Source organism: Neovison vison, chromosome 2 (genome assembly GCF_020171115.1).
Source record: "Neovison vison isolate M4711 chromosome 2, ASM_NN_V1, whole genome shotgun sequence".
NCBI classification, from domain to species: Eukaryota; Metazoa; Chordata; class Mammalia; order Carnivora; family Mustelidae; genus Neogale; species Neogale vison.
Genome location: NC_058092.1, coordinates 184,662,878 through 184,682,721, shown reverse-complemented (window position 1 = coordinate 184,682,721; position 19,844 = coordinate 184,662,878). Strand labels below are relative to the sequence as shown.

The window sequence follows — 19,844 nt, the reverse complement described above, 5'->3', positions numbered from 1 at the left end:
TGAATGGGACAACTTCCTGCTGCCACACAGAATCACAGGGATAACTGAGCAGTGCACTCCTCAGGCTACATCCTGGAACCCACCTCTGTCCTTGTCCGGAACTTCCTGTCGGGTAACTCAACAGGTATATGTGTCCGTTTCCCCAGGAGCCCTCAGCCAACTCCCAGTCTGCCAGCTACTCAAGCCACATCCATGGGACTCCATGTCTAGTGTCTCAATGTCAGCTCACGTCCGTGCCCATTATCCATATGCCCACCCATCACACATCTGCCTCTCGTGTGGGAAGGTTCCCCCTGCCCCGGGAGACCTTATCTGCTTACACAGTGTCTGTGGCCCATGTGCGGTCCACGTTTATGTGTCCCCTGCCCACATCTGTACCCCTGGGTTGCTTGCCCACCTCTGTCACCTTCCTGTGTCTGTCTTCATTCACAACTGCATCCGCTTCCTCTCAGTCTCTGCCCACATCGCTGCAGACCCAAGCACACTCACATCTCTGGGCACACCAGTGTTCCCCACCCGGGCCTGGGTGATCCATGTGTGCCGACGGCTTGGAGGTGGGTGGGTGTATTCACAGCAGTGCTCACAATCCCAGCCACGGGCCGTGGGGTGAACAACACCCTCTCCCGGAACAGTACTCAAGGCCACAAGCACAATGCCACCTCCGCAAAGCGTTCCAGAGAAGCAGAAATCTGCCAGGGATGATGGGGGAGGGGGCAGAGCCCCCAGACAGAGCAGAACCTCAGAGTGAGGTCAGCACTGCCCCGGGACCACCCACATCAAGCCAGCCCTGTCCTACCCACCCCCCCCCACGCCTCTATCTCCCCAACTTCAATACCTGATGGCCAGCAAAGACAGACAGCCTGTCTGTGCTCACAGGAAACCCTGGCTCAGGGCCTCCAGACTTCCAACCTCATCCGCAGCCCCCCGCAATAGAGGCTCTTCAGAAATGAAGTGTGGACTTCCTCCCTGCTGGCCTCTGAGCCTCCTTCCCATAAGGCTAGACCTAGACCTCAAACCTCAGAGGCCCGAGGGAAGCTGGGGGAGTCCCGTGCTTGGCCTAACTCCAAAAACCAAAAGGGTTTCTTCAGAAATCTACCAGCGGGAAAAAACCTGAGCGTGGGGCTGGGGACACATACAGGCAAGGAAATCTCTGGAACCCCTTTCTGCTCTCTTTGCATAGGGGTGGAGACGTCTGATAACAGGGAGGAGAGGGCTATGGTGCTAGAACATTTTAAGCAGATTTAAACATATGCATATGATTGCCTGAGAATGGGATCCCAGCATCCACCCCACCCCCCACCCCAGCAATGGCAGCCTACATCACTTATTTGGCAATTAATCATGCGGAGCCTCTTGGCATTTCCACTATTATTAGTCCGGGACTGGTATGGAAAGCCTGTATCAGCAAACTTTCTGTCTGTTTGTCTTGCATTCTCCATAGGGCTCAGCCACCTGAGGACAGCACCCTGAGTCCTCCCAGACTCCCATTCTCCCCAGCAGAGCCAGGGGCCAGGCATGTAAGAGGTGCTCAGTCATTGGGTCCAGTCGCTCGACGCAGAAGCCAAGGACTTGGTGCCTAGACCTTTGGTTGGGAGAGTAGAGTGCCAGAAGCTTCCTGAGGCCAGGACACTTTCTTCCATCTCCAAATTGCCCAAGAGGTAAGAACAGGTTCTTACCATCCTGACCACTTTTGAGTCAGGTGCCAACAGCTCTCCCACACCCCACTCTGCTTTCTGACAAGTCACTGACTCTTCAGGAAAAAACTCTGAAGATGAAAAGGGATTCTCCCGGGAGTCCCAGTCCTGCAGAGGGACAGGGCAGGAGGGACTCAGAATCAAAGCTTGAGCCCACTGGGACCTCATAACTTGAACCAGCTCCATGGGCCTCAAGCCCCTTAAAGATGTGTCCAGTGACCCTATGCATAGATCAAAAGTCGGCTTCCCTGCTTCCCTCCTCCCAACTGCGCAGTGAGGCTGCTCAGGGACCATGCTCCAGGCCTTGTCCCCAAGAGTGGCGGAAACCTTGGCGGAGTTGAGAGATAGCCCAGCGGCTGGCAAACAACCTAATAACCGCCCACTCTTTATTGAGGTCCCACTTCTCTCCCAGGCACCAATACCGTGCGGGTTTGGATGGGAGCCCAGAGCCTCTCCTCTCCGGGAGCCCAGGAGGCGTGTACAGCCGGGGGATGGCGAGTGGGTGGTCTGAGCCGCCCCAGGAAAGGGGGTGCCCGGAGGACTCCGGATCTGCCCTCCCATCGCCAGCCCCGGGTCCGGACGCGTGTATACCTGCCAGCCCGCGGCTCCGGGGGGCATCCGCGCTGCTGTGGCTGGTGCGCAGCGCCCAGACTGCGGGCGCCAAGACAGGCAGCGGCTGGGCGCGACCCGCGCGGGCTCCGGCTCGCTCCTCCCAACTTCCCCAGCCCATCCGTGGGCAGAGGCGGCTCCGGAGGCGGTTAGGCCGGGCGCAACGAGGCGAGGCCAGGAGAACCTCAGCCCGCGCTCTCTGGTGCTGGAAGATGCGCGTCCCAACCCCAGCTCGCAGCTCAGCTTCCCGCGCCCCGCGCCCTCCGGCCGAGAGGCGGACCCGGCCCGACCGCCAATCACCGCTCCCGCCCCCGGCCAGCCCGAGCCCCCGCCCCAGCCGCGGCGGGGGCGGGGGGCTCGGATTTAAAGACACACTCACCCAAGCCGCGTCGGGATTGGCATCCCAGAGCCGCGGCTCGGGGGTGGAGAGGGAACGGCTGGCCCCACCTTCTCCGGCCCCGCTTCCTCTCTCGGCCCGCCCACCCCGCGCTGGGAGGAAAAGTTTGGGGCGGGGGAGACTGCCTGAGAAGCCAGTTCCTCTTCCCTTGTCATTAGTTCGGCTCCTGCTGGAAGATGCCCAAACCCTCCATGCAGCCTCCCTGGCTGGAGAGAGAAGCGAATGCCCTCGGCGCCACACCCCCTCCCAGACTCCCTCTCTCCCCGGCGATCGGCAGGCCGGAGCTTCCCTCGCCCCTCTCTGCTGTTTAAAGCCCGGCCGGCCGTGCCTCGGCGGTACTCCGATGAGCATCGGCGAGCCTGAATAAATGCCTCACTGTGCTGAGAACCTGAGCGAGACGATCGCCGTGTCCGGGTCTCAGCCACTCCAGTGTCAGCGGCCGTAGAGCAGACTGTCCGCTCGGTCGTGGGCTTCTCCCAAGCCCTGGACGCCCTTCAGACCCGAGGCTTAAAGGGATGAGGGGAGCAGAAACTTCGGAAGGGGAGGGGCCCTCCGCCCCCATCCCCATGAGTGGGGGGAGGTGACTCCCACTATCCCCGCCCCTTAAGTGCGGCGTTCCCACTCCCTACGCTCCCGCCGCCCACGCAGGCCCGTGGATGGCACGCCTCCGCCGGCACCCGCGTGCGTTCACTCTCTCCCCGCGGCTTCCCTCTGAGAGATCGGCTTTGTTGTGGTTAGTGAGTCACTTCTTCCCTCTCCGCATTCGGGAAATCCTTCTTCCTCACCTGTCACTACCTGTCTGGCCCCCACTCAGAGCAGGAGCAGGAGGTGGGGGAGCCGGATCTCCCCAGGACAAACGCAGCGCTGCCCTCACCTCTTTCCAGAGTCAGGCCAGAGGGCGCTGGGCTGGAAGAGAGGCACGCAGCCCCCCAGGTCAGCCCTGGGAATGAATGAGAACAAAAGCAATGGTTGTGGTTTGTGGTTCTCTTATCCGGCCTCCAGCACCCAGGTTTCAAATGCTACATTCACCAGATGATTTTATGAAATAAGTACTGTGACTTAATATCACCCCTAGTGTAGTGGATGGGGAAACTGAGGCCCAGGGAAGAATTGCCTTCCACTGCAGGCCTGCCTCTGCTGCACCCAAGATATGACAAAAGAAGGGAAGAGGAAGTCCAGGAGGGGCTAGTGAAGCCTCTTAACCACCTTGAGAGTCCAGCCAAGTTAGGCTCAGATGGGCTCACAGTGTACTGGCTATGTGGTGTGGGAAACGTGACATAAGCTCTTTTTCCCCAAGTTCCTCCCCACTAAGCAGGCCTGTCTGCCTTCAAGGAGGTGTCTAGGGCTACCAAGTTGCACAGGGTACGCTCCATTCTTGGGCGCCATTCCTTTCCTTCCTCCTCTTGCCACAACCCCATAATACCCCACCCACTGCCGGGTCCCCCACTGATGCCTGATGCCCCTGGGATGCCTGCCATCCCGAGGGTGCCGCGTTCTGGGTACTTGTCCCTGGAGGCTGGGGCTAAAGTAAGGGTGCTTACCCCCGCATTAGCATGAGCACTCCCAGAAACACACACACGCATGAGCGGGCATGCACCCGCACATAAATACACAAGCGTGCATACATGCTGCTCGCCCTCCCTCACTGTCCAGCAGAGGCCGGGGGCTCTGTCTGTGTTTATTTCTCTAGACTGAGCTCCCAGAAGACAAAATTCTGACTGGTCCCCAGCGCAGTGCCGAACTCCTCCATGTGTATCCACCACGCACACAGTAGGTGTTCTTGTTGAATCAAGCAGAAAACCCCAGGGCAGAGGTGTCCCCAGGAGAGCCAGCCATCGCAACCTTCTAGCTCCAACAGACAGCCCTGAGGCTCGGCTGGTAGATCCCAGAAGGAAAGGGCTAGAGGCCTGAAGGTGTTTCAGGGAGTCCACCAGGCCACAGTGCCCAGTCTCACTTGCCCACACCCAACCCCTGAGGTTCCACCAAGTACCTGCTGGTCATGAGGTTGGGGGTCCCCCCCAACCACAAGAAAGGCTCAGAACCAGACAGGCCCCACCGTGGGCCTGGGAGGAAGAGAGGGCTGAATACTGAAGGAGAGAAGAAGGAAGGGACATAGAGCAGCCCTAAGTATGAACTAGAGAAGACACTCTATTCTCTCCCAGCCCAAAGCAGGAGGGAAGAATCCTTTGTGCCAACTCTTTCAGCCCAAAAGGCCCCAGAAGCTTCCTGAGGGATCCAGACGCTCAGAGCAGAAGCCCAAAAGTCCCTGGGAAAGAATCGATGGTCCTAGAAGAGGACCTCAAAAACTAGAGGGCTCAGGACCTACACCCACTCTGCCGGCACACCCGCCCCCAGCGCTATGACTACACCACATTCCCCACACACCAGCACCCAAGACATCACTTCATGACTTAAAGAATGCCAGGGCCCCACCGACGGCCCTATGCAAGTGTGTGTACTTGTGTGTGCATACATATGTGCTTGTGTTGTTCATGTGTAAGCTCACGTCTGCAGAGATGTGAATAAGGGTATATGTGTGCACAAGTGTCCAATGGGCATGAGTGTGGACATGCAAGTGAGCATGTGTGTGTAGGTAAGTATGTGTCGCACACACACAAACCAACCTACTGCAGCCCAAAGCTACAAAGAATAGCCAGTAATCCCACTACTCACACTCCCAGAACTGTCTGTAGCCTCTAAAGTCCCTCTGCCCAAGCCAGCCGGTGCTGGTGCTGTCAGAGGAGAGTTCCCATGTCCAGTCCCTGCACAGAAACATAGGCTGTGGGAACCCCAGTTCCCTCATGGGAACTCTCAAGCCAAGAGTTATTACCTGACAAGCTCAAATGACTCGCTGGGAGGCAGAGGAGCTGAGTTCAAACCAGCCAAGTTGAGACTAGACGAACGATGAGAAACGGGCCTTTCTCTGCTCTGCTCCTCGCTCCCTGCCAAGCCCACCACAGGCCGCAGGAGGCTGGGGCCGAGGCAAGGACAGAGTCAGGGCAGGGAGCCAACCTAACCTTGCTCCCCAGGGCACTGCTTTGGTCTCAACCTGGGACCTACATGGGCCCACGAGGCTGGGGGGTGTCATAGAGCCTGCAGTCTTCCCCCTGAGCCAGGAGGCCTCTGAGGCTCAGGTAATCAGACATCTACTGTCTGAGTCCCAGCATAGACCAGTTTCCACCTGCCCTGGTTGCCTGGGGTCCTGCTGCACCTGTCTGGCCTTCTAGGCCCACCATGCCATCTCCAAAATGTGGCAGCCTTCTTCTGTTCAATCCCGTTCCATGTACGGCCCAGGCCTTACAGACCTGGTCATCGAGCAGGGCAGTCGTGCCCTGGATCCAGTCTCCGTAATGTTCTCTACCCTAAAAGTCCCCACATTTTTCAAGTCTCATTGTCTTCATTTGCAAAATGATGTGAGTGGTTCCTGCCTCCCAGGAGTGTCTGGAGGAATGAGGGAGTGCCTGGTACTCAGCCAGAGCTCACCAAAGGCACCTCTTGCTAGCGTTATGATTAGTGCCACCCGAGGTTTGCGCTCTGACCCAGCCCTGAACCTGCCAGGGTAGAGGGGTTCTTCAAGGCTGAGTGTGCATTCCACCTCCTCCAGGCAGTCTTCCCTGCTGACAGGATCACTTTCTGCTCTGGACTTTTTCCCCCTCGCCTCTGTGCAGGGCCCTGGACCTAAGCACCCCCACCTGATACGGAACACGTGTTCAGTAATTGGCATCATAGTTATCAGCCGGATCATTAATTTCATTGCTTGTACTCTTTCAGGTTCGAGGATGACATCTCCCATGACTGAAACTCACACACTGGGCTCCAACTTTTGTGACTGACACTCGAAGTAAGAAATACATTTTACATATGTTAACTAACTTGAATTTAAATAAAATCTTGGAAGAAAAAAAAAAGAAATGCACTTTATGTGGGGACCACCACCTACACAAGAGCCATGAAAACGTGTGTGGGTCACAACAAAATGCTTAACCTTCTGTGTGTGATGTCTAGTCTATCCTGGTTTTTCCCACTGTAGTACACAAAACTGATTTCACCTGTGGCCTGTGTGTGAAAGTGCTGTCCCCAAGGGCAGGGAGACCTCACTTCCCTCCTTGACTTCAGTGCCTGACTGAAGACTGCCCAGGACATATGAGAGGAGGCTCATTCTGTCTCCAGAACATTCCTCAAGAATGACAGAAAGAGTGCTCCATCAGAAGAAGAAAGAAAAGGGAGAAGAAATCCTGGCTCGTTCATTCAGCAAATATTTCATTCATTTATTCATTCAGTTGGTTGGTCGGTCAGTCAGTCAACAAACATTTACTATATACCTTCTCTGTGCCAACCCTGTGGTCGGCCCTGAGCAGGGGAAGAGGCAGACAAGGTCCTGCCTTCATGGGGTTGACATTTCTATAAGATGAGGGTGAGGGATACCGTGAACAAGTAAACGAAAAAAGAAGAAAGATCATTGTGGAGGGACTCACACTATAAAGAAAATAGCACAAGAGATCGGTCTAGAGGTGAGTACTGTGGGGCTGCATTAGAAATGACAGAGGCCTCCGAGCCTCTGGTGGCCATCTATAAAAGGACAATAGTGACAATTACCTGAGCTGGTGGCTGTGGGCCTCAGGTGGGGCGATGAATTCGCTGCCCTGCACAGAGCGGCCTGTGTGACCCCCATTATCAGAGGAAATACCAAGGCCTGGTTTGAAGGCAGGTCATGATCAGCTGCATGCAGCATAGCCATGGGGTCCAGAGGAGGATGAGGGGACAATGCCAACTACAGCACAAACCCAGGACCCACACTCATGTATGGACCTGCCTTTCCCCATTCTGCCCCCGCCTCCCCACTCCCACCCTTCCTACCAGAACTCGGCCTGGCTCAGTCTGAGCTATCCTCTCTCTAAAAACTAACACTGAAGAGCTAAACACTGAAGAGTCTCCTGGTGAGGCGTCCCAGACCACACAGGGCCTGGTACCCAGTGCCCCTACACCTAGCGGCTTTCACCACCCGACCCTGTGCTTTGAAGTGCTCCCAGCTGATCAGACCTTGCCTGTCCACGAACCCCGGTGCTGGATCCCACAAGACAGCAAGAGGGTGCAGATGGGAAACCAGCCCCCACGGAATGCTGCAGGGCCCAGGTCTGTCCAGCTGGGGCAGAGACGGCTCTGGGGAAGGACACTGTCCTTCGGGATCTGCAGGTGACAGGGAGGACCCTGTCTCACGCATCCGAGCTCTGTGTGACAATGCACTCTAAGTACCTACAAGAATGCCTTACCCTGGGCTCGGGGCACAGAGATAAGCAGGATCCCACCCGCCCTAGGTGCTCACCAACCTGTGGCAGAGACAGACAAGGAAATTGATCACCAGTGCCGTATTTCCTGTGGAAGGCCGTGGGATCCGGGTGCTGGGGGAGCAGGGACAGGGGCACTCAGCATGAGTTTCCAGGTCAGCTCGGGGTACAGTGGGTACCCTGCCAGGGCCCTGCCAACTCCAGCCACGTACAGCAATTTGTTCCTGTGTATAATTCGGCATCAGACAGACCTGACTTTTAATTCAGTTTCTGCCCCTTGTTAGCTGTGTAACCTCAGGGAAGTCTCTAAACCCCTCTGAGCCTCTGTTTCCACATCTATAAAATGGGAATAGTCACATCTACCTTGACAGGGTTTTTAAAGCTCTTAAAAATGAGTAGTTGGAGAAGAAGCTCAGTACCTACCAGCAGTTGTGGCTACTGTCACCATCAGAAGATTCCTCCGAGGCCTTGTTCCGAGGCCTTCCCTAGCCAACGCTTGCTTGGTGCCTCCCTAGAACATTCAGGGAAACCCCTGCCCCCACTGTTATCAGGAGGGAGCTCCCAGTGGTCTTGTGCTGGGTCTCGCAGCAGAATCCCAGGCCCCAGACACTGGGAATAATGAGGCAAGAGGTGGGGGGAGCGTGAGAGGGGGTCTGCCAAACCCTGCGGCAAGGAGATCATCTACTCCTGAATAAACAGGCTGTCACCCCTTCCCTCCCTCCCTCTCTTTCCTTTAAATAACCCAGATCTGTTGCCCAGTTGTCTCCAAGCAACGTCACTTGGGCTCCCAAGGATGCCTCACTCTGACAGAGTCCTTTAAGAAGATGCGTAGGGGAGGTGGGGGGCAGGGCGGGGGTGAAGGGAGCTACAGAGGCCCGACACAGCGTCTTCCCAGGATCTCCGAGCGGCAAGCTCCTGGGCTGCCCCTTCAGCATGCCAGTGGGCAGGGCTGGCTTACCAGACCCTTTCCAGGAGAGACCGAGGCCCCCAGACTTACAGGGAAGGTCTCAGGCTCCAAGCAGCTCGGGACACACAGGAGCCAGCCAAACGCATTGGCAAGTTCGCTAGCCCAGGTTCAGCCTCCTGGGCTCTAGTCTCAGCGTCAGTACTCACCAGCTATGTCGTCCAGCCCGGTCACTTACCCTCTCAGAGCCTCAAAGAACCTTAATGCTAGAAGACAGCTTCTGGCAGCGGGGGTGGGGTAGGGAAAGGGCACTGTCACACCCTCCAATGACATCTATCCAAATGACAACCATACAGACTGCTCCGGTGGCTGCACCTCCGGGAGTTCCACCTATACTTGCACACACACACAAACGGACACATGGACAGGGGTGCGCATGCTTCGCCATGGTGAAAGAACGGGAACAAACGAAACATCCACAGACAGAGAGCTGACGGCTAGCTAGACTGCAGCTTCCAGAAACAGGAACTACCATGCCGATGTCTTAAAATATGAGGTGGGTGTATGTGGGCTGATGGGAAAGAATGCCTAGAGGCCGGAGTAAGGTCCACACGTGGACGTGGACACAACGGTCAAGGCAGGGCTCTCCATGATGGTGCAGGGCTGGAGTCAGCCTCAGAGGAATGGGTAAGTCACATGGATTTCAACCACGGAATCCTGTGCAAGCTACACCCCACAATCCAGGGGTACACAAGGAAGTGCAGAGCGAGTGTGAAAATGCAATATTCTAGGATAAACTAAGAAACAGAGCTCAGGGGCACCTGAGTGGCTCAGTGGGTTAAAGCCTCTGCCTTTGGCTCATGATCTCAGGGTCTTAGGATTGAGCCTCACATCGGGCTCTCTGCTCAGCAGAGAGCCTGCTTCCTCCTCTCTCTCTCTCTCTCTGCCTGCCTCTCTGCCTATTTGTGATCTCTGTCAAATAAATAATTTTTTAAAAAATCTTTAGAAAGGGAAAAGAAAGAAACAGAGCACAACGGGCCACATAATACCATGGATGGAAAGTAACAAGACTTATACCCAGAAAAACATGAGAGTGAGGATGTGTACGTTATGTGAAAACATTTGTCAAACACACTACCCTGGGTGCTTACGAGAAAAACGAATGAGGTGAAGGGAAAAGAAAACAAAGAGAACAACACCAGAGAAAAGCTTCACGTGTCTCAATGATGAGAAGGTGCTGTGGGTTCAGGGAAATCACCCATTCAACTCTGAAGCTGAGTGAAGACAGTACGAGGGGAGGCAATGGGAGGGAACCAGGGGAAGAAAGTACAGGACTTTCCAATGTTTAACGCTTGAGGAGCTGCAAAAAGGGTATAAACATACATAAAGACAATATATAGATAATATATATAATATATAATAATATATATCTATTTTTTCTATATATAGATAATAGATAACATACAACATATATCTATATATACCTATATATATCTACAGATATCGATATAGATATCAATATATACATAGATATTCTATATATGTTCTCTCTATATATGGGATATATATGAACATATATATCTGAATATATATATGAATATATATAAATATATATATTTCTCTCTCTCACACACACACGCCCGCGTGCACACACACACACACACACACACACACATTGAATGTCTCTGAAGGACACCTGAGAAACCAGTAACTTTCGTTGCCTCCAGGAAATTGGGTGGCTAGAGCCTCCAGCGGAAGGGAAGGTTTTGCTGCATACCTTCTTGTGCATTTGAATTTTGTTCCACATGGATATGCTATCTATTTTTAAATATTTTTTTTAAAGTGAGCTCATAGATTTGTGTACCCATGCACAGTGTCTGTTGGCTGCAGAAGATGCTGGAAAGGGGACTCAGCCCTCGCAGGGAAAATGGGACCCAAGGAAGGTCAACCGACGTGCCTTCTACTCACTGTCCTTTTTTACCCCGTGCATCTAGGACACATTCAGATAACTAAGTCATTTTTAGTTTATATTTTGAACATTTTGTGTACGTACCAAAACAGACGAGTATGCTTGATTCTATGTTCCCATCCTTCGATTAGAACAACCATCACAATTTGGCCGTCCCTGCTTCATCTCCTATTGTCTTTTTTTCTCTTTCGGTTTTCTTGCTGGAGGATTTTAAGGCCACCCCTCGACACCCCCCGCATCAGGATCGCATGGACGTCATAAAGACAGCTAAAAGGAACAAAGCCTGAGGAAGGAGTCAGTGCAGTTTGCCGGACATGGAAGGATTCCCTGTATGAAATCCTCAAATGTAGTGGTCCCTGCCTCCACTTGACTGTTCCCAGAGACCAGGAACTCACTACCTGACCCAGTCTCCTTCTTTGTCCTTAATGGCCTAGAACTAAGCCTCTCAGAAAGGACAGACACCACCCCACTCACTCCTTACTGTCTTGGAGGCGCCCAGCAGTGGACCCGGTCAGCTCAAAGCCACAGGGAAACAGGCCCACCCGTCAAGGGCTGTTCCTCTCCAAAGCCAACTTGGGAGCATAATGGCATACCACGCATGTTCACAGAAACCAGAGGCCCCTGCATTGTGGCAAGATCTGAGACAGGCATTCACTGTCCTGGCAGTCAGGGGGAGACCTCGGGCCAGGACTGGATAGCTGTTCCCCGGCCTGCCTGTGTGCGTATTTGAATCTCCAGCAAGAAAGTTTCAGCCTCAGACCCCCAGGCTCCACTCCAGGCCTCGTAAGCTCAGATCTCCAGGGCGGGAGACTGGGAAAGCCCCCTGGCTGGTTTGAAGGCTGTACTTGTGCTGGTATTTGGGGAACCACTGGGCCAATAACCCTGAGGCGCTCTTCCAGCTGCAATCAGCCATTCCAGCTCCTGGCTGCCTGCCCTGATGCTAAGACTCTGGCCTCCCCCACCCATCAGCATAGATGAAACACCCCCACCTGCAGCTTATAGGGCGCAGGAGGGGAGGGGGCTGCCAACTCCTCTTAAGAGTGCGCTGGCCCAGGGGCGCCTGGGGGGCTCAGTTGGTGAAGCGTCTGCCTTCAGCTCAGGTCATGATCTCAGGGTCCTGGGATCGAGCCCTACATCAGGCTCCCTGCTCGGCTGGGAGTTTGCTTCTCCCTCTGCCTCTACTCATGCGTTCTCTCTCTCTCTCCCTCTCTCATGCTCTTTCTCAAATAAATAAATAAAATCTTAAAAGAAAAAACAAAGCGTGCAGGCCAAGGCTCAGAGGGGCATGTGCAGCTCCCACCCCACAACCAAATCCAGGGCGCTTCCTGGAGCCAGACACAGACAGATTCGGAGACGGCATCTTGCTCCTTCCTCTCACCATCTTCCCTCCTCCAGGGAAGGACAGACTGAGCGTTCCCTCTGTGTCACAGTTCATGTGCCTTCACTCACTGAAGGCTTGCTTCTATCCCACAAGGCGGGAGTCATCTCCTTTAGCAAAAGAGGAAACTGAGGCTCAGGGAGGTGAACTAACCGTCCCAGGGGACACAGCTGGTAAGCGGCAGATCGGGGATCCTCACCAGGCAGGCTGATTTCAGAGCTCACCTTTCCCTACCCACAACACTTGGCAGCCCCCACGTTCCAGCGATCCGAGTAAGACATCTGAGGTCCCCTCTGGCCTGCCACCCAAAGTGAAGGTACCACTTTTTACCGGATATTAGTAATGACCCACTGGAAAGCGGACGGCGAGGCGAAGTTAGCCTTGCCAGAGGCTTACTGGGAGAATGCACAGGAAAGACTGTGAGAGGCAAGAGTAGGAGGGAGAGCATTCAGAGCGCCCTCCAAGCCTGACACAGTGAAAGCGGTGGGGAAGGGGAGGTTGCGAGAAAGAGCCCGAGACCTGGCACAGGCCTGGCACAGGCCTGAATGCGTGGTGGCCAGGCCGAGAGGGCAACCAGAGCCAAAGCCTGCCCAGTAAATCTGTCCTGCTTCTGGCAAGAGTGGCCCAGCTAGTGTCTCACCTGGGCTCAGCCACTGTCTGGGAGCAGCCCTGGCAGATGGTGGCCTGCATGTGAATGCAGCAGCAGACCCCGAAGGTGTGGCCACTGGGAGCAGCCAGTTCTCTGGAAGGGAGCTCAGAGCAGCAAGCTTGGGCCCAAGGTCTAGAAAATGCTTTTCGGGGGGCACCTGGGTGGCTCAGTGGATTAAGCCTCTGCCTTTGGCTCAGGTCATGATCTCGGGGTCCTGGGATCGAGCCCCGCCTCGGGCTCTCTGCTCAGCAGGGAGCCTGCTTCCTCCTCTCTCTCTGCCTGCCTCTCTGCCTACTCTGTGTGTGTGTGTCAAATAAATGAATAAAACCCTTTAAAAGAAAGAAAGAAAGAGAAAGAAGGAAGGAAGGAAGGAAGAAAGAAAATGCTTTTCGAGTCACATACAAAGCACTTTCTCAAATGTACCATGCTGGGACGTACCAAACTGGGTACATACCAAACTGGTACATACCAAACTGGGACGTAGCTGCCACTCCCACATCCCAGAGCAAGGAGGCTCAGATGGTGATGTCACTCATCTGAGAAGGGCTCTCCTGAGTCCAAACCCTGCCATGCTCTGTCCATGATGGCAGGTCTGCAAGAGGCCCTGGGCAGGGGCTCCTTCTGGGACAAAGACAAGAACTTCCTGAAAGAAGCTTTCTTCATAACCTTGCCCGGTGCCCCTCACCCAGCCTTGTTCCCAGCGAGACAGTCAGGCAACCCCTCTAGCTCAATAGTAAATCAAGGGGCCCTGCCCAGACAGGTCGGGTGTTCAAGGCCCTGCCCAGGCTTCTGGAGACCCAAGCCCCTAACCCAGCGCCTGCCTCACCATGTCCACATTGGGCAACTCAAGGGACCTCTGTGGCCTCATCTGTTAAATGGAGTCAACAATTCTTTTCTTACACAGAAACACGAGGTACCCTCCTCACACCCCATCTGTGGCGGGTAGTAGACAGGCTGCCCATCTGGCAGTGGACGACAAACTCAGACTTCTCTGAACTCTGTCAGAATGAGCCCCGCGGTTCTCCTTCCATGGAACATCAGAGTTGAAGGATCCTTGACGAGGACTTAATGGAACCCCCCCCCGCCACCTCACTCAAGAACGCTCCCACAAGCGCCCTCTCCTTTGCGGGGTACTTAGATCCGCACCGTGTGAGGCTTCACACCCACAGCCTCATTCCTCACTTTAGAACGTCTATCCCATTATTATCCCTATTTTATGAAGAAACAGAGACACAGAGAGGTTGAGGAACTCACCCAGTGGCCCCCAGCCCTCTCTGACTCCAGTGCCCTGCGTCCAGCCAGAAAACGGCCGCCCAGCTGTAATCCTCCCAGGGACAGTCAACTCACTCCCTAGGGAGCCTTCCCTGCTGAGCTGTGACTGGCATGAGGAGGTCTTTCTTCTTTTTCCTAACACAGATCTGACACCCACTTCCCAGACACTCCCCTCAGTCCTCAGCAAGTCCTTTTTTCCCCCATCCTGTGGCAGGACCAGATCACATTGCACTGAGCACATCTTTCTTTCAATATTTGAGAAACACGTGTCTCATCCCCCAACCCCAGATGTCTCCAGCTGTTAACACCCCCAGGGCCTTCAAAGCTGGTGGGAACCTCCAGAACCAGAAGAAACCTTAACAATTATTGCACCTTCGGACTCCCCCAAGAGGTTCCTTCCCAAGGGGGTCGAGAGGAGAATGAAACCTCTCTTTCTCTCACCACTCAGCATGCCTCCAACCCCCCAGGAAGCTGGTCTCCCAGCTCTGACCTCACACCTAGCTGACATTCGACATTTAGAAACCTCTAGACAAATCTCCTGGTGGGGCCATCGGCCACCTCCCAGCCTGTGGGGAGTGCAGTGCTGAGCTGCCGCTGGCCCAAGGCAGTAAAGGGGTTAAAACGCCCTCCATGCCAGTGGAGGGAGAGTGGGAGCAGCCAGGATGGGGGCAGGAAGGAAATAAAGAGCTCAGTGCTGGGAGTCTGGAAAACCCCAGCAGGTCTTGGAGGTGAGCACGGGGAATGTTCCACTCATGAGCCCTGGTTGCCCACAGCTCCCTTTGTCCCACCTTCCCCCACTTCCCCTTGGCTTCCCCCAGATTCCTCAGGGAGGGCCACCTCCTTCCTCCTCCCCAAAAACCACTATTCCAAAAGCCTCTGAGAGTCAAGGTGTAATGGGTAGAGAGTTCCATTGGGGGATAATGAGAAAGTTCTGGAGATGGATGGCGGTGACGGTTGCACAATGTGGGTGTCCTTGCTGCTGCTGTTGATCCATGCTATATTATGATCCATGTTATATCATGTGTACTTTACCACAGCTTTTTAGGAAGGACAACCCACAGAACGGAGAAAACAGTCACCACACCCACACCCACACCAAATGCCTCCCCAAGATCTCAAGGTCCAGCTCTGAGGAAGGAAGACTAGGGTGTGGGAAGCGAAGAACCTGCACGGCCCCCGGGCGGCGGCGGGGGGGGGACATAAAAGGAGGGGGGACTTTTTCCCCCTCCCTTCTCCCTGGTAGCAGCCCTGGAGCACAGAACGCCTGTTGGGCCAATGAAGGCCAGCAGCCCTCCGGCCCCAACCCCAACTGAGCAAGTTGGGGAACAACTCAAATATCCACCAAGGGGAGAGTAGACAAATCATGGTGTCGTCTCATAATGGAATACCCCCAGCAACTAAAATGAACAAACTCCCCGTACAGTATCCTGGGTGAGTCCCACAGACTCCATGAGCGAGAGAAGCCAGGTAGAGATGAGAAGGTGGCAGAAGATGTCCTCCACTGAACCGAGGTCCTAGGACAGGCCACACTAGGCTGTGACCACTGAGGTCAGAGAGTGGTGACCCCCAGGGAAAGGGTGACACTGACTGGGGAAGGGCGTTCTGAGGGAACCTTCTGGGGCACTGGGCATGTTCCACATGTGGCTCCAGGTAGGGGCTACAGGGAGACACACACCCGTGAAAGCCCATCAGCTTGAAACAAATAACACATTATATGTTAAAAAGGAAAAAAAAGAAAGGCCCATCAGCTTAGGACTGTGTCCTCTCCCTCAGCCCCTTCACCCACAGAGTCCCAGCCCAACTTGTTTGACTTCCCTCAATGGGCCAACCACAGGACCTCCTCAGGGCCTTTGTACTGGCTGGTCCCTCTTCCTAGAATGCTCTTCCTCCAGGCCTTCCTCCTTCCTTCTGCTTAGACCTTTGCTCAAACGCAGCCTCCTTGGAGCGGCCTTCCCTGCTGCTCTACCTGAAGCCCCGGCTCATTCCCTCACTGTTGCCAAGCCCTGCATAACCCCCGGCATGGCCCCCATCACCATCAGATGTTTATGTCTCCCCTGCATCCCCATCCCCCAAGGATGTCAGCTCCATGAGAGCAGAGACACATCCCTCTGGGCTCGCATCTGGACTCCACGCAGAGCAAAGCCTGGCTGTACAGTAGCAGCTGCTTAATAAGTCTTCATGGGACAAACAGGCCATCTCTAGCGCAGGTCAGATTATGCCTCACAATGTCACTCTCTTCAAGGTGGGGAGAAAGAATTCATTTTTTGTGTGTGTTCAGCCACCATACACACATGCCAGACCAGCCCCTGGTGCTGGGTGCTACCCAAACTCCAGAGAGGTTCACCATGGGGCAAAGGAAAAAGGCCTATACCAGACACGGGCCAAAGGAGCATGTGCCTGGGGCTGGCTCAGCCTCCCCGTCCCCAGAGCAGGGAAGCTGGAGGGGGCTCTGAGTATGGCCATGGCTGCCCGAGCCAGCTGAATGTCTGGGCGACAGGAAGGCCTGTGCTTTGGCAGGAAGCCTGCTCCTTCTAAAAAGCCAGAGAGCTCGGCCAAGGCCAGCCACTGTCCCCCTGCAGGCCTCACCCGCCCCCCGCTACCATGGCAACCTGTCAAGTGGTCCGGAGCTCAGGGGGCACATTGCCAGGAGGGTGACAGGGCATCGGCTGGGCTCCCCCATCCTGGCACGGAGGGCACCTCAGCCTGCCAGAACTGTGGCTGGGAGCGCTGCATGCTGTTCCCGTACTTTCCCTGGTGTGCATGTGTGTGCCGTGCACACGCGTGTGGGAGGTTGCCCAGTGGCACTGTGGGTAGTCTCTCTCACACCTGCAACTGGGGGTTCTGGTGGGGGATCAAGAATGGTTCCATTGAGCGGTCCTTCACTGAGCCTTCCTTCCACACCAGGCCCCGTTCTGAATACTTTCCACAGATTTCCTCAGTCTGGTGTCATAGTGACCCGAGGAGGCAAGCGTTAGTCTCACTTTCACAGAGAAGCAGCCACGATTGGTTAAGTGACTGGCCCCAGATCTCACAAGGAGTCACCAACAGGGCCAGGATGAGAACCCAGGCAACTGGGCTCCAAAGCCTTCGCACTGACCACCAGGAGGACGGCCTCGCCACATGACCAAGTCACCTTGTTTCCGCTAGTCATTAGTTCTGGAGCTCCTCACTGTCACCAAGGGAGAAAATGGGTTACAGCCAATCTAGACCTCTGCAGGAGATGTGGGCCAAAATAACCACGATGCGATACTTAAAAAACAGGGGGAGGGCGTGCCCGGATGACTCAGTCAGTTGGGTGCCCCTGTCTTGATCTCTGCTCGGGTCATGATCTCAGGGTCATGAGATGGGCTGATGTGGGGCTCCTGGCTCAGCGCAGAGTCTGTTTGACATTCCCTCTCTCCCTCTGCCCCTCTCTCCCCCCACTCTCTCTCTCTCTCTCTCTCTCTCTCAAATAAATAATCTTTTAAAAATATATATATAGCCACGACACGGAGATGCAAGTTTCAGACAAGTGTAGGGGGAAGACTGCCTCCCACACCTGCCTTTTAGATCTCCAGCTGCGGGGCACCCTGGGACACCAGGAGCAGGCCAGGAATAGGAGGCCTGATGAAGTTCTGTCCTGGGAGGCCACCTGCTGGCCAGACAGCAACAGGACAGCCTGGGCAGCCAGCCTCCCCTCGCCTCCCTCAGGCCAGGGAGCTCTTGGGGGCCCACGGTGAGCTTAGCACCGTACTAAGTGTGGAAATGCAGAACAACACAGAGGGTAACATCAACAGCTCTGGGGGGCCGCTTACAGTCAGGTAATAGAGGCTGGCATAAACCAAGAGCCCCACGAGCAAAGCCGAAACTAGAGCTGACAAGTGCTCGGGAGGGAAAATACAGGGTATTTGGAGGGAGTGTGGGGCTCGGGGTCCTCTTTGGACAGGAAGGCAGGGGGAAGCCTTGCTAAGGAGGTCATATTTAAGCAAAGACTTGAAGGTCGAAGAGGTGTCTGTGAGGCTGCATGTGGAAAAGGGCATTCTGGGCAGAGGGACAGCAGGGTCAAAGGCCCTGAGATGGGAAGAGTCTCGTCGAAGCCCAGGAACTGAGAGAAGGATGGCGTAGCCAGAGAGCAGTGGGGCCCACAGGAGATGGGGGGCAGCGGCAGGGTGGGTTTCAGGAGCTTGTATTTGATCCTAAAGGCGGTGGAAGGCTCTGAAGGGTCTCCCTGAGGGAAGGGCTGCCATCCTATCTGACAGCAGCTCCCCAGAGAACTGGATTATGGGGGAAGGAGGGAAAGACCAGCAAGAAGTCACTGCAACTGTCCAGGCAAGAGATGGCAGTGGCTGGGACCAGGGTGGTGACAGGGAAGATGGAGAGGAGCAGACAGGTTCTAGAGAATGATTTTGAAAGCAAAATCAACAGGGCTGGTTTTGGATTGGATTTGGGGTGTTGAGGGAACCAGGGTCGAGTAACTGGGTCGACAGAGGGGCTCGAGTGAAGTGGGAACAGCAGGCAAGGAACATAGAGGGAGCCCAATCTTGGATGGGGTGGGGGGGTCAAGGGAGCCCAGGGGAGCCGCGCAGATGGACAGTGGATCAGAGTCCTGAGCTCCAAGGAGTGGTCTGGGCTAGAGAAAGGCAGGGCACCTCGAGTATCAGGTGGAGTTTAAAGTCTCCAGGAGAAGCAAGTCGTGGGAGGACAGGAGAGCCGTCAGAGCTGAGTAGGTGGGGTGAGGGGAAGCGAAGAGGAAAGAGGCTGAGGACAGGGACCGAGCAGGGACAGCCAGGGAGGTGGAAGGGAAGCTGAGTGGGATGAAATCCAAGGGGTAGGGAAGGGTTTCAATTGTATCAAAGGCTGGTGTGAGGTCAAGTAGGCCTAGAACCAACTTGGCAGCAGGATCCCACAACCCAGGTGGTTGGGGACAGCGGGAGGCACTCTTAGGGGTGAAGAGTGACCCTGGGTGGCGGGGGGTGGGGGCAAGGATTGCGGGGAGCAGAACTCATCAACAACTTGGTTGGGAGGAGAAGATGCCGCAGCTGGAAGGGAACTGGGGTGGGCAGCTGTAAAGATGGGGTGTCGGGGTGTGCTGATGGGATTAGGGGCATGGAGGCAAATAGAGGACACTGGCCAGGCTGCAGCACCCAACAGCTTTCCAGAGCCCCTTCTGCTCCATCCCCTTCTCCCTGGTTTCTGCAGTCCCTCCTGTAATGACCACCCCTTCCTCTGATGAGGGAAATTGAGCCCATAGAGAGGCTCCAGGTCACTCAAGGGCTCTGCCCAAGCTGGCTCCTTCCATAGCAGACAAAGGGAGTGGGTGATGGGGGAAGGTGGGGAGGTTTGCCAGGCTGTTGGGAGTCCTGGGAAGACAAGAATGTGGTCTTGGGAGCCCACTGACCAGGTCTGGGTGCCCTTCTCTCCCTGCCAGGCCTACACACACACACACACATACACACACTCACCTGGGCAGTGTGGCAGAGGACAGCAGACAGAGAAAGTACCCCAGAGAAATGACTTGTTGTGGGACTTGAGCCTCATATTGTTGAGGAAAGGAAGGAGTCGTTAAGAGAAAATACGAACATACTAAGACACAATAGGGTGGGGGGCCTTGGAAGGGTCTGAAGCTTACACGTCATTAGCTTCAGGGTAACTCCACCTGTGGTTGCCCTGACCTCAAGCAAGTGATGGGACCTCTCAGCGCCCACTCT

At 55.0% G+C, this 19,844-nt stretch overlaps 1 protein-coding gene across 5 annotated transcripts in view; it reads right to left on the bottom strand.

Annotated features, from left to right (window-relative positions):
- Nucleotides 1–9,256, bottom strand: part of PALD1 (phosphatase domain containing paladin 1) — a 78,003-nt gene extending 68,747 nt beyond the window's left edge. Inside the window, exon 1 of one of the 5 annotated variants that reach the window (XM_044239693.1) lies at nt 9,128–9,256. The gene's annotated coding sequence lies outside the window, so the exon portion shown is untranslated. Of the gene's footprint in view, nt 1–397; nt 796–2,285; nt 2,304–2,682; nt 2,711–3,088; nt 3,186–9,127 lie in introns of those variants that run through there. The other 4 variants (XM_044239695.1, XM_044239694.1, XM_044239696.1 and 1 more) reach the window with 4 other exon arrangements.
- Nucleotides 9,257–19,844: the final 10,588 nt, after the last annotated feature.